Below are 14926 nucleotides of genomic sequence, written 5' to 3' on the forward strand. Positions count from 1 at the left end.
ATATGGAGACATACCCTCCATGGCATGATTTGTGCCCATAATATTAAAGATCTTTCAGATCCCCAATAGAAGATCTTATTTATTTATTTATTTGCTTTATACTTTCAATCTTATTTTCACAGTTCATGACATGAGCAAAACTTCTTGAGTGAATTATTGGCCAACGTGTGCATTTCAGTTATCTCTCATTGAAGCTGATACATTTTCCAGTGTATTATTTTTACAGTTTTAATATTTCTGGTTTTTCCTCAGACAGGAATATTGGAAAAGAAAGATTTCCTTTGGTTCTTTTTCTTGAGAACTACTTTAAAATATTTTTACATTGAAATGAGGACAGTAGAAATTGAGGAATAATTTTGCTCAGGTTTCCAGTTTCACTCAAAGCTGCTCAGCTTTACTAAAAGAGAATGGAGAAGAGAGGGTATTTGGCTAACAAATTTTGTCCCAGAAGGCAAATTACACAGAAGATGATTATTGCACTGGCACCTTGACTACAAATTAGATAAAGTGCTTAGCACAGCCCATCTCTGTGCTGAGAATACTAAAAAAAGTGGGACCCCTGGGCACTGCAGAAAATACTGAAGGACACCTGATACCGTTCATTGTCATTTATCTTCTTTAGTGTCGAAACTTTGTAAAACCTGGCAAAACACACAAAAAAAGAAAAGCTAGATAGGGAACTGATAATTGTCAAGGTCAAAAGGAGTGTTATTCTTCTTTAAAGCTGTCAGCAAAAATAGCATTTGCAAGTTCACTTCTTTTTCTTTGGCTTTTTTTTTAGCTTTACATTTTGACATTTTAAAAGCCCATGTCTAGGTTTTCAAGTGAGTTCTTTCCCCACTGGAATTAGAGCTTTAGCTATCAGTGCTGAAGGACAATTATATGTAGAGATGGTCAGCTGGATCAGTTTACTCAAGTTCTGAGTGACTGTTCCTGGGTTTCAAAAAGTAGGTCATTGATATCCATCTCTTTTTTTTTCCTGATGAAAGTACACTAGAACCTGAGTCTTAGTGTGTGCCAGGAAAGCACTTGGCACATGCTGAGACCTGAAAAATGTCAGAAAGATGACATGGTCCGCAATGAATTCTTATTCTGTAGCATGCCTGACATCTCCTAGCTTAATTCCAGCAAACATCCCTGTAAACTGTAAAAGAATGCATTGAAAGAAATATCTTCTCACATATATTGGCTTCTTACCAAGCAGTAGGTTTTGACCAGAGGTAGCACATATACGTATATATACACATAGATTTTTCATGATTGTTATAGTAAGAAGCTGAAATATCCCTGACATAGTCATGGCTAAGCACTGATTTTTACAGTGACTCCTGCACTTGTGATGTATTTTTTCTCCTTTTGACACCTGCTCTTGTTCAGTTGGTGGCTAAACATACTGGCTTTGACATTTTCATAACTCTGAAGAAAACATAGTTCGTTTGCTCATAATTTGTAGTCTCTGTCTTTCTGCCCCAGATACAAACAGAAAAGCAAAGAATGAACTTCCTTTTGGACAGTCATAGCCAATCATTTACTAGTCTGTAATCAAGAGATTCAAATCTATTCTTTAATTCTCAAAAATGTATTCCACGTTAAGGAAACACTAGCGGGCAGGATAGCCCCTCTAGCAGGTATAATAACCAGCAGTTTATAGAGCCATAACCAATTGCTGGTAGACGTGAGGTTGCTCTTCCAGTGCCCTGTGGCAGCTGTGTTGAGCCAGCTTGAGTTTAGTGTTATGGGGACAAAACACCACAGCAGCATACCCACACTGTCAAGCTAACCTGTGATCGAGCCTGTTTGCACCCACTCCTGTATTCATGCTCTAACTTGCTACTTTTATTCTTTCTAATTATTCTGTACAAATTAAATTAGATTTGAAAGGAAAAAATGTCCCATCTGAACCTACTATATATTTTATGCTGCATGCTATTGCATACTCCAGTGTTTCAGAGACACTCATTCAAATTCGCCCAGTGAGAAGAGGAAATTAAACATAACTTCTCATATATGAATGACAGTTTTGCTCTTATTACCTTCTGAGGAGATAGCGATGGCACCACGGTTGGCAGCTGTTTCTTGCACAGGGTGTGGTTTAGCTGGCTTGTTCTGGGAACATCTAATAGAGCGAGTACATGGAAGAGACAGGGAGATAAATATTTAGTTTGTAGTTCCTTAGGGACCTTTAGCATAAGGTAATCTATCAAGTCTTTAAGCACTGTCAAGACTATTGGGCATATCAAGAAATACACTTTTTGGATGCCTGGAAAGTTTTAATATTCAGGACTTAAGTCCCTTAAGTATGCAATGAATAGCAACCAAGTGCGTATTCTGATCTGCACTGTGTTTCACAATTAGATGCCTGTGATGTATGGTAAATCCACCCATTGTATCCTCTGAGTCTCAGCTCCCTGCCCATAAGCTAGGTATAATAACAACACTTTACTACCTATGGAATATTCAGTTAACATAGTCATGGAGGTGGGGAGAAAGCAGTTGTACAAGTAAATTAATATCTCTAATAGAAAGCCAGACTCATAAAGGATATTGAACATTGCAATTTAAATCATAATATAAGAATTATGATGTTCAAACTTTATTTTACTAGTTATTTTCAAGCTCTTTACTACCATTTTGACCACATCTATACCACAAACCCTTTCTGATATAATACATGTGACTTTTCTTTTTAAAAAATTTACGTTTTTATACCCATTAAATAAAGAGAAAACTCCCCCCCCCCCCCCCCCCCCCCCCCGGCACAGTTTATTCCACTAGGCTAACTGACATAAGCTATGCAGGCAAATTAAACTGTTGTTATCTGAGGAATGACATCTAAACTAGGATAAAGTACCATTATAATTTAACTGGCAAATGTTTTGGGTTTTTTTAGTTGTCTAGTACCAAGTCTTTTCCACCTGATTAAGGTACAAGGTCCAAAGTGTGTTTTGTTTATTTTCATGAGGTGGCATAGTACTGATTTGTTCATAATTGCAACATGCCAGAGCTATCTTGTGAGTGTAGATGTGGCCTTTAGTAATTTTTGCAGGTGCTTTTGTTTGCCCCATTTGTTTAACTTTGATCGTGATTTTTCCTCCAGGAGTTGTCACTTTTCCAGTGGATAGCCAGCACTAAGGTTTTACTTTGTCTGTGTTCTGGAAACTGGTGGAAGCTTTATGGTATGCAAGCAGACTAAGCATTTGGATACAGTACATTGGTTAGCTGCTTGCTAACTCTTGATTTCTGGAGCAGTTTGCATGTAGCCAACTTAGCAGTTTTGCAAGCAATATAAAAAGCAGAAAAAAAAAAAACCCAACACTTTATATATACATATAAATAGAGCTGACCTTGGAAACTAAGTAACAAGTTAACAATTATTATTATTATTAATAATAACAACATCAATAACAATAACAATGATGAAAACAGTTGTAATGAGAGTGCACTAATGAACATCCTGATCAAAATACTGTGCAGCAATAGTGTATAACTCAAAGACATTTTTCCATCCTTGAACTCTCCCTACATCTTTTTCTTCACCAAATATAAAAGGAAAAAAAATAATATTCCTCTGTTCTGTCTTCATGACTTCTTACCTCAGGGGAAAAAGAAAAGATTAAGAATTTAACTTACCTAAGTAGGGTATATTTGTGCTTTTGTACATGTATGTGTGAGACAAAGAAAAATATTTTTTTTTGTTTCATTGTCCCACCATCAGTAAGACAAGATAGAAGTAAGTTCTCTGGTATGCAAACATACTTACCAGTCTCTAGGGAACAGAAAATGAAATATGTTTCATAGTACCGTTCAAAACAGCAAAGAAAAAGAGCTTTCTTTACTCCACCTTATTTCTCCAATTTAATTCACTTTATGAAAGACATAAGGAAGTTTAAAATTCAAAATTTCAGGAGTTTATAGCTGCTGAATATTTACTCTTCTTGCTTTACACTATATTTATTCTGTGAGAACACAAAGTACTATAATCCTACAAATCAAAGTAGTAACATTAGATCTCAACTTTGTACCTGTGCAAGTAGTCATACAGTGCTCAAGGTGATGACAAATTACCTGTATTTCCTGTTACACATTTCCTTTGGCATTGACTTTTTTTTTTTCTTTTTTCTTTTTTCTTTTTTCTTTTTTTTTTCTTTTTTCTTTTTTCTTTTTTTTCTTTTTTCTTTTTTTTTCTTTGTTCTTTTTTCTTTCTCCCCCACCCTGCCCCCCAAGGCAGGTTTGGTGTTTGGTGCACATTGTTTCTTTATTTTGGAGTACCCAGTTGAAAGGATCATAAAACTGAGTGGATTGTTTGACACGCTATTACACCCGTATGGTGGCATGACTGTCATTTCTAAGAAAGGACATTTTCCCTACATGTAGGTTAGGAAAGCCCATTTCTAGTAGCATCACTGTTGTTTTACTCTGTTGGACTCAGAGGAACAAGAGTTAAGGTATCTGTGTAGAAATGGGATGATTTGTTGCTATAAAGTCCTTGGATCAGGTTCCTCATTGAGGGGAGCTGCAGCAACTTGTCTCATATACGGTAATGACTCTGGAGCAACTATTTTATTGCCTAGAAGAGTGAACAATGGGGCCTCTGGGAGGCAACTCAACCTGGTCTTAGCTCACTAATAGAGCTGAGAACAGCTTAATTTAGTGTAATAATAATTTGCATTATTTTTCTTCTGCAACTTCTGTTATATGAAATTCTCCTATCAAAAAGCTAGTAAAAAATCAATGGAAGGTGCAAGAAGGGAGATAGAGGGCACATCTAATTTCCTGCAAGTTTTAGAAGCAACCCACTTTAGATAAAAGAAAATGTGGTTTGTCTTATTTGTAACTATAGCTGCAGAAATTCTAGATCCCAAATAGGAATGAGATTTTTAAAGAAATCTAGAGTGACTGTGAGACCTATATCCCATGTGACAATTTTAATTAATATTACAGTCCTTTTTCCACTATGCATGTCCCTTGAATACATACAATTTGTGGTTTCACTGCTAAATCAGTTCTAATCCATAGCTCTGATTTGTTTGACCACCAGTATGAAAAAAGTTACTTCAGCAGTCTTAGAAACAAGATGCCATAATACAACAAACCTCCACCATCTTTAAGGTGTTAAGAATAGTACCAAAAATTGCAGGGAGATAAATATTATGTAGGGATAGGTGTAATGTCAAGGAAAAAGTTTTGCTAATCATGAACAGTGAGTGAATTACCTCTCTTATTAATTGGACATGTTTCTGTTGTAGGAAATTAATATAAATGGGTAAGTAAGCAGCTGTGAGGAGGTCCCAAATTAGTATGAAAGACATCAACTATTTATGCAACTATAGTTTTCCTATTAAGCTAACAACCAGCTAGACCATGTGGCCACATTTCAGATTAATTTATAGAGTTGTAAATCTCAGATAACACTGTTGTAAATCTAGAGTAATTCCAGCGAGCACAATGAAGTTACTCACAGCTTGCATTAGTGTAATTGGACTTGGAATACGGTCTGTATTGTAATAAGGCACCAAGTATTTGGCAAAATTCACTTTGCTGGGGAAAAGCCTCTTAAGTTTTCCACTGAAATTTACTTCAGAGGCCAAATAAGAGTAGAGCTGTCTGCCTAATCCCAGGATGGACTAGGTAAATTTATACTGCGTTCTTTTCACAGAGCTGTTCATTGTTAACGGCAAATTCACTTGTGTGTGCTTCTAGGAGACTGCCTAATTCATAGACCATTTAAAACAGAACCGCTGCTGATAGCTGTAATTAGTTTCATAGCAACTCTTCCTCCTGCTGCTGCAAGAGTGAGGCTGCTAGTCCAACTTCTATAACAGGCATGTACCAATTAGTACAGCCTGAACCTAGTCCAATGATATTGTAATGAAAAGATAATAGTTGAGGAACTGAGTTTAGTTTTTTATTTGATCTTGGAGATATTCCACTTGCAATTTGTTCGCAAGGTCAACTTCAGAAAAAATAGTTGTATCTTGTTTTGATCCATCTAAATCGGGCTGTAAATACACTTTCAGTTTTGTAACGCTAGGGTTCTGGGAAAGCACTCAGTGACACAATGTTCAAGAAGTCTTGTATAGGAGACGAATTTGGAAACATTTATCAAATCCAGTGTCCCGCTTTATTCCTTCTAATCTTCAAAAGATTTATTCTTAAACAGAAGAAAAATATCTGAGATCTTAGTAGCTAGGTGTTTACAAGGTTAGAAATCTAACCAATTTTTTTTTCTTCTTTCTGCATGCCTAGTATAGAGGTAATTTGTTTGTCAGTTGGGGAGGGATAAAAAGAAGTATTCACATCTATTCCTCAAGCAGAAAGTCTCTTTTTCTTCAGGAATAGGAAACATTTAATTTTGCTGATCCTTTGAGTTGCTTTCTATTCACTTGTTAAATTCTACTTGACTTTTGCAAGTATTTGACATATCTTTTATGCATCTATCTATAGTTTAGTGTTCAGATACACTTAATATTCCCTCTATCTTTTGCAACCTCAATTTTCAGTATTTTCTCCAAGTAAGAACTAGGAAATGAAATTTATAAACCAAAAAATAGACTAAAGCTTTTAGGTTACATTTCTGATTTCATCTGCAAGATTTTTTCAAACTACTTTTAATATAAAAGCCAACGCATACAATTTTTGCATATGAATTTCAGCTATCTTGAAAAGCCTAGTGAACCAGTCCTTCTAAAGAAAGCTTCTGCATTTTGTATACTCAAAAAGACTTGCGTCTAATCCATACAGTCTATGACAGACAGGTGCTTTGAAGGTTTTCAGAGAGAGCTCGTGCACTCATAAGGTGTCTAGTTCAGGCATCTAAGTCAGATGACTGACATCTCTCTGTGGTCCTTAACAGTTAATGAACATTAAGGCTACACAACCAAACTAGATTATTCTGAAGTAGTCCCCCCAGAATCATGTATAGGATGGGCATTTGGTCCTCAGAAAGACTGTTTTGCTCCGCATATCTGCTCCTAGCAAGTTGCATTATTTGCTACCATAAACATAATGCAGCTATCTCTCCCACTAATTTCAAGTGCATCTAAAAAGTGTAGGTCATACTTGGTATACATACGAGTTTCTTTGGAAACAATTAATACAAATGATGCAATGTATCAAGATGAAACTTAGTGTGTCTAAGTCACTGCATATCAAGGGCTGAGAAGAAAGTTTTTGGTGAGCAGAGACAATATGCTTACGGTAAAATGTGAGTCAGCCTACGACTTTGTGTCATCCCCATGGGACTTCCTTGTCATCAGTAAGTCAAAAAAATGAAGTTAACATGATTTCACTTAATTATGACATATGGGGTTTTTTGTTTGGTTTGTTTTGTAAGATTACTCTTTACCTGATGTACCTCTTATGACTTAGGAGACGGATATAAAACTATACTGAGCAGAGCCATGCACGTTTTGTGGGATGTGCACCAAGGTACTACTGGTGAAAAGCACTTGAAAAGTCCTTTGTGAATGTACTTCATTACTGAGCTAGCACATCGCTATGTACTGCTTCTCGGTTAAAAACAAGGTAAGAGTTATCCCAGTGAACATACTGATTACACAAACCAGCTCCCCCTTCCTCTATCTCCCCCCCCCAAAAAAAAAAACAAACACAACAAACCACACCAACTTTCATGTACTAAACCCTGGAATCCTCAGACTGTCATTACAAAAAGGTGGTATATTTCCTGAATCCCAGGCAGCTGACATTAGGGTCACTCTCTTTAATCATGGAAAGAGTGGGGAGTGGCTCCCACCTGGAGAGAGAAAGGAAATAGCATTCCTGTCATCCCAGATTGTTTAAGCATGTTGCTGATACAGCAATGCTATTGACAAGCAGCAGCTGTGGAGGGGGCTCTCGTTATTCCTGTATCTCCTCTTGCAAAGAATTCCTAAGACAGGGCTGTGATTTTCTGGAACCAAAAATACGATAAAAATGGACTGATCTTGCTTAACATATGAAAGAACTGTCCTTTATATAGCAGGCATTTTCTTTTTAAAATATGTAAATCGTTACGTTTTCTCTCTACAGATGAATAAGAACATTTCATATAGAAAGAATCGTATTTTGCAATGTCTTAGCTTCCTGAAAGCACTTTAGGAAAAACAAACAACAATTACCCTTGCACTTGCAAAAGCTGTGCATGTGCCTGTAACCTGTACAGAAAAATGTAGCTACCACAAAAAATGCTCTTTTTACAATAGGAAAAAGAGGAAAAAAAGATTAAAATGTACAACTATATAGAATGCGTGCTGAAGCTGATGAGTGACAGAACACAGCCCATTTTTTAAGCTCAGGTACAGACAAATTCTGTTCAATCAGTGAAATGAAGCACTTGCCAAAGTGATGAGAACAGTACAAGAGTCTGAAGAGAGGAGACTGAAATAGAAGGAAAAAATATTCACTGAAATCTCTGAGAGCAGCATCAAACGTGATAGATGGCAAAGCAGGCACTATCATGGCTTGCTGTCAGGGGAATTGCTTTGGTTTTGTTTTATTGCATTTCCTCCTTTATTTTGTGCTTTCCTTTCAAGGGCAGAAAATGAGGGAAAAAAATTTTAAACTCAGGATATTTTGGGGGATTCTGTGTCTCTTGTTAATGAACTTTGTGTTACTGCTTAACCCTATTCTATCTCTTGGCCAGCTCTTAAGAATACTACTCATCCAGAAATTTTATCTAATAGCCCTTTCACCAAGTTCTGAAAGTTTGCAGAGATTTTGCTTACGCTATTAGATCAGCACTAGAAGGTGCAAGAAATAGATATATGCTCAGTGGAGATAGACTCCAAGAATGTTTAGCTGCTAAAAATGAGATTCCATGCTCAATGTATGTACAAACAGTAACTTTTCAAAAGTCCTATCCAAATTGGGTGGATTTCCACAAGCCTGTGCCTTTTAGTATTCCAAAAATATGAAACACAGGAAAAAATTTTTAAGCAATATTTTTAAATGGTTAAATAAAGTTTCCCCAGCCAACCTGGTTTCATTTTATGTTGTTCTTGTTTTTTCTACACAAACTGAAAATGTTAGATCAAAGGTAGCCTGAAAATCCATCATAGGATATTTAGACAAGGTTTTCCTCTGAAACCATGTCATTAAGAAAGTGAGAAGAGACTGACCAGAAGGAGTTGAGGAGAGCTAAAAGGGAACTGCAAGTAAAATCATTCATTTAAATAAAAATAGACTCACAAGATCCCTCCATTAAAAAAATAAAATCTCATTAAGCAGGTTGTCAGCATGGAAAACTGGGCATGCACAGTTATAGTTGTATGAAGTTACATATAACTAATAATAATGTTTTAAAAAGAAAGTGTCAGACAAATCTAATAACAAATGATGCTACAAGGCACGCGTAGGACGAAAAACCTGTTAGAAATATGAAAAAAGGGTCAGTGATGGCTTTTCTATGAGAATCAAAATATTTCTAGAGAAAATATATGTTAAGAGCAGCTGATGGTTTATTTATGAGAGCATTATAAATATATGTCCTATTTATATAGTTGTTTTCTCATTTGCTTCCACTGGCTTATTTTTTTAAGGTTGCTGTCTATGTGGGGTTTTTTTAAAGAAACAAAAACAAGCTGGTGAACAGATAACGTTATTCTAACAGCAACATCTTGAGTGGGGGTGGGAAGCAACCCCAACCTCCTCTGTGCACAATCAGCATGAGTCCATAAGGACAAATGGTTTTATTTATTCACACACTAGTAAAACCCTCCCTGCAGAGCCAGGTTCTTTAACAGGGTCTAATTTTTGTGTTTTATTTTTGTTTCCCACAGATGTTGAAGATGCTAGAATAAGAAGGGCCTTTTCTGGTAGGATTTTTAGACAGGCTTTTCTCTGTAAGTCATAGTATTAAAACATAAAAGAGAGCAAGATGGGTTTGGGGATTTACAGAAAACAAAAAGCAGGAGAAAAAAGGGGTTTTTTTACAAAAAGACCAATTAATCAATTGGTAATAATGGCAAATAGTTATATCAGTGTTCGTACCATACACTTCAGTTTCTCCTTTCCACTTACCTGGATAAAATCCACCACCAACTTGGAGATGTTTGCATGTTCAGCTCACCTCAGATTTCTCAAATGCAGCTGTCTGCATCTGAGCCTTTCATGATCATCTCTCTCTGTAATAAATGGAGAGAAAATGGGGTAGAGATGCAGGTTATAATATATCAGAGTCACTTTAGAGATCTACTTTAGGATGAGAGGAATCTTACCCTATGAATGGCATGTTTTTCTACATATAACTATTAGGAGTGTAGGTGACTTGCTAAGGCATAGATATCTACATTGCAAATTCTGGTTTTGGTGAGACAAATCATGCCCTTGACATTCACCTTCTGTTCACAAAGAATGAGTTGCCTCAATCCATAAAGACAATTCAGTCAGATGAAAAAAAAAAGACAGCAAAATAGAAAGACATTACTAGATCCATTCAAAGGAAGTCAATACCCATCAAAGTAGAGATGGTCACACAGACATCTCTCTGAGTCATGAAATATATCAACTATCTAAAATGGAAAAGAAACAATCAAAGCAGTCTTCACAGGAGAACATACACACAGTAAGAGAAATAACTTGAAACAGCAATAGATAATGGAAGGCAGATGTTTTCATAAGAACTGTAAAACCTGCAAATCTATGATCCCATGCTTGTCAGTGCACTAAAGAAAAAAAAAGGAAAAAAGAAAAAAAGAAAAAAGGAAAACAAGAAAAATAAAGGGAAAAAAGGGGAAAAGAAGGAAAATGCCAAATTACATAGATCCTGTAGGCTTCTATGACATGAGAGCTGATGAGATGCATCCCAGGGTCCAGGAAAAATTGGCAGATATAGTTATCAAGCTGTTTTCCATCATATTTGAAAAGTCATGGGAGTCAAGCGAAGTCCCCAGTGACTGGAGAAAAGGGAAATATCACATCCATTTTTAAAAAGGATAAAAAGGGGGATCCTGGGAACTACCAAACAGTCAGCTTCATCTCACTGCCTGGGAAGATCATGGAACAGATCTTCCTGGAAGTTATGTTGAAACATGTGGAAGACAGGGAGGTGATTAGAGAGATCCAACATGGCTTTACCAAGGGCAAATCATACCTGACTAATCTAGTTGCGTTCGCTGAAGGAGTGACTGCATCAGTGGACAAGGGAAGAGCTATGGATGTCATCTACCTGGAGTTCTGTAAGGCCTTTGATACAGTCCCACACTACATTCTTACCTCTAAATTGGAGAGATATGGGTTTGATATATGGACTGTTAGATGAATGAGGAATTGGTTGGATGGTCATGTCCAAAGAGTTACAGTTAATGATTCAATGTCAAAATGGAAACCAGTGAAGAATTGTGTCTCTCAAGGGTCTATACTGGGACCAAAACTACTTAACATCTTCAGCAATGACATAGACAATGGGACTGAGTACCCCCTCTGCAAGTTTGTGGATGACACCAAGCTGCATGGTGCAGTCGATTCGCTAGAGGGAAGAGATGCCATCAAGAGGGATCTTGGCAAGCTTCAGGAGTGGGGCCATGGGAACCTCATGAAGTTCAACAAGGTCAAGTGTAAGGTCCTGCATCTGGGTCAGGGCAACCCCCAATATCAACACAGACTGGGGATAAATGTATTGAGGGCAGCCCTGCGGAGAAGGACTTGGGAATACTGGTGGATGAAAAATTGGAGATGAGACAGCAATGTGTGCTTGCAGCCCAGAAAGCCAACCATATCCTGGGCTGCATAAAAAGCAGCACTGCCAGCAGGTCAAGGAAGGTGATTCTTCCCCTCTACTTTGCTCTCATGAGACCCCACCTGGAGTACTGCATTCAGCTCTGGGGCCACCAGTGCAAGAAAGACATGGACCTGTTAGAGCAGGTCCAGAGGAGGGTCATGAAAATGATCAAAGATCTGGAACACTTCTCCTGTGCAGAAAGGCTGAGAGAGCTGGGGTTGTTCAGCTTGGAGAAAAGAAGGATTTGGGAAGGCCTTAAGTGTATAGAGGGAGTTATAAGAAAGGTGGAGAGAGACTTTTTACCAAGTGTGTAGTTGACAAAACAAGGGGCAATGATTTTAAACTGAATGAGGGTAGACTTAGATTGGACATAAGGAGGACATTTTTTACGATGAGGGTGGTGAGACACTAGAACAGGTTGCCCAGAGAAATTGTGGATGCCCCATCACTGGAAGTGTTCAAGGTCAGGTTGGATGGGGCTTTGAGCACCCTGATGTAGTGCAAGATGTCCCTGCCCATGGCAGGGGAGTTGGACTTGATGATCTTGAAAGCTCCCTTCTAACCCAAACTATTCTATGATTCTATGACAACTATTGGTGTTGAAAGTTTCAGTTACAAAGACAAATACTTCTCAGTTCCTATTCATATCATTCCTTTTCTGGAAATTCTCTAAATTATTGCCAACAAAAATCTTGGATTTTTGTTCATGGCCAAAAGTATTATTCTCAGAAATGCTTAGAGCTAAGACAGGCAGTATCTTTCTTTCAGTCTCTTCTTATTATGAGATTGGTTTCAGAATCACTTCAGGTTTGTTTCTTCTTCAAGATATCACTTAAATAATTGTATTTAATTTCACGAGCATTCAGAGTCTCTACAAGATTCAGACAGTATATCAGCTGTTATAACAATGTGATTAGGAACAGGAACAGGAACAGAAACAGGAACAGGAACAGGAACAGGAACAGGAATAAAAATAAAGGGAAAGAAATATTAAAATATAGATGTATCAGATTCCACTGTTTAAGTGCTTTCACACCAACATCTGAAAACAGTGAGTTCAGTTTTCTAGTTTGTTCTGAGAACTTTAGGTTTTGTTGTTTTTGTAATGCTATAGAATTGCAAATCAGCTGAAATATACAGGTATGTATTTAGTTCATTATTTTCAAACAGGAAAGCACCATAAAGCAAGTGGATTAAAAAAAAAAAAAAAAAAAAAAAAAGAAGAGAAAAGGGAACCAAGCAAGGTAGGAAAAAGACAATCCTAACATGAAAAAAATAGAAATAAAGAGTCCTTGAGCTTTGCACTGGAGAGTGTTAAACATAAACTTTGATTTAAATAAGAGGTATGCATCAAAGAAACAGGACTTCAGACATAGTTCTGTTTTCCCTAGGTCAATCCCAGCTCCTGCAACAGAAGGAAAAATGAAAAGCTGTCTCAGTTGGAATGAATTGTGGGGAAAGTCAAGTAACATGAAGAAGGACTTGAACTTTCATTGACTTTAGAAAAAACTAGGAAAACCATTACCACCCATGTCTTTTTCTCATTGTGCTTGTTACCACAGCAGATCCCGGGCAACAGAACTCACTCTGCAGAACTAAGACAAGTTGGTTATCCCAGCTCAGAGCAGCAGCAATGAAGACAGGTGAGCTGGTCGGGCATATCTTAGATTTGAGCTAGAACAAAGATTTTGCTCCAACAGTGAAGTCCTGGAGCTGGGTTGAAGAGTCACAGCTATATCACTTAGATCCAGATGGCAAAATTTGACCATGATCTAAACTTTATTGAGATTTCTTAGAGTTCTTGGAATTTTCTAATTGGACTCAGTGACAGTTTCTCAGTTTGGCTTTAGCAATATTCAAGCAAATCCATCTCTGTTGAACTGTTTCTCGCTTGTTGCTTCGTGTTGAGACCATATTGGGTGATTCATTGGTTTGGCTAATGAACAAAAATATTTTTAAATACTTCTGCTTGAACTATATGAAATTGTTTATGTTTGTTTCCTTCATTAAAAAAGATAAATATTTTATTTAGCCAAAATTAAAACATTTTATTTTCCCTCATTCATAAAAAGAAACTAAACCAAAGTATATGAAAGCCTAGATTTAGAAAGACTATGGATTTTCTTTAGGTTCTGAAATATCTTCATTTAGGAATATTGGATTTTTTTCCCTGTGACTAAGAAATATCTTCTGATTCACATTTGACATTTTCCTAGAAAATACCTTGGCTACCAACTTCTAGTGTGTTCTGACTGACTCTCAGTTTTTTCCTCTTGGAGCTACTTCAAGGCATTTTAAAAATATAGTCACTCAGCCATAAACTAAAGCGGAGGAAACAAGTGACTTTATAACTTGTGGTTAAAGAGAGGTGATGTGACATTTGTGTTCCAGCACTTGTTGAAATGCTTAATTATTTATACAGAGACTACCAACAATCAACAACAATCAACAGAGGAAATAACTCTCTTTTTGTTGTGAAGTTTATCCATATACATTAAGATCAGAATACAGTCATTTATGTAATACGTAAGTGTAAATAGCTTTAAGCCAGTGCAAGACTTTTTCCTCTTAAAACTTAGCATAGCTGGCTTGAATTTTTTTCATTATACTAAACTTTCATTTTTCATTGATACTATATTCAAATTTTCACTCTTCCAAGTGCTTGTGTTCTTGCAAAGTTTCAGCACTCATTTATCACCCTTATTAAGACAGAACTGTTTTTCCCAAAGCATTTCTATTAGTTTAAAGCATTTCTATTGGTTGGAGGATGAAGAAGAAAAAGAGAGAAACTCTCTTTAGCTCACACAGGGGACTTCATATGTTAAGGAATCTTACCAGAAGTCAAAAATAGTCACAGTTGTCTGTCTATAGTTTTATTTTCCCATTCTACTGATGTATCCTCTACCTTCCCCCAATTCCTTCCTCTAGAAAAATTAGTGGATCTTTTCCTTATTTTGTACCATGTTTAATTCTTTATCCTAACATGTTTTGAATTAATATAAGATTGTTCAGATTAGCTTTAGCATTTGGTACTTGGCTATTGGTTAAATACTTACATATATTTGTGACTGTTTCATTGATACTGAGTTCACAGGATAACACAGGGAGCAATTTCTTGAGAAAATTCTTGAGAAGAATCAAAACCTCTTTTCTTTTTATCACATATGACCACATTGATGTAGCATAATGTAAAAATGATACTAACAACCT

Source organism: Aptenodytes patagonicus, chromosome 1 (genome assembly GCF_965638725.1).
Source record: "Aptenodytes patagonicus chromosome 1, bAptPat1.pri.cur, whole genome shotgun sequence".
In the NCBI taxonomy this organism is placed as follows: Eukaryota; Metazoa; Chordata; class Aves; order Sphenisciformes; family Spheniscidae; genus Aptenodytes; species Aptenodytes patagonicus.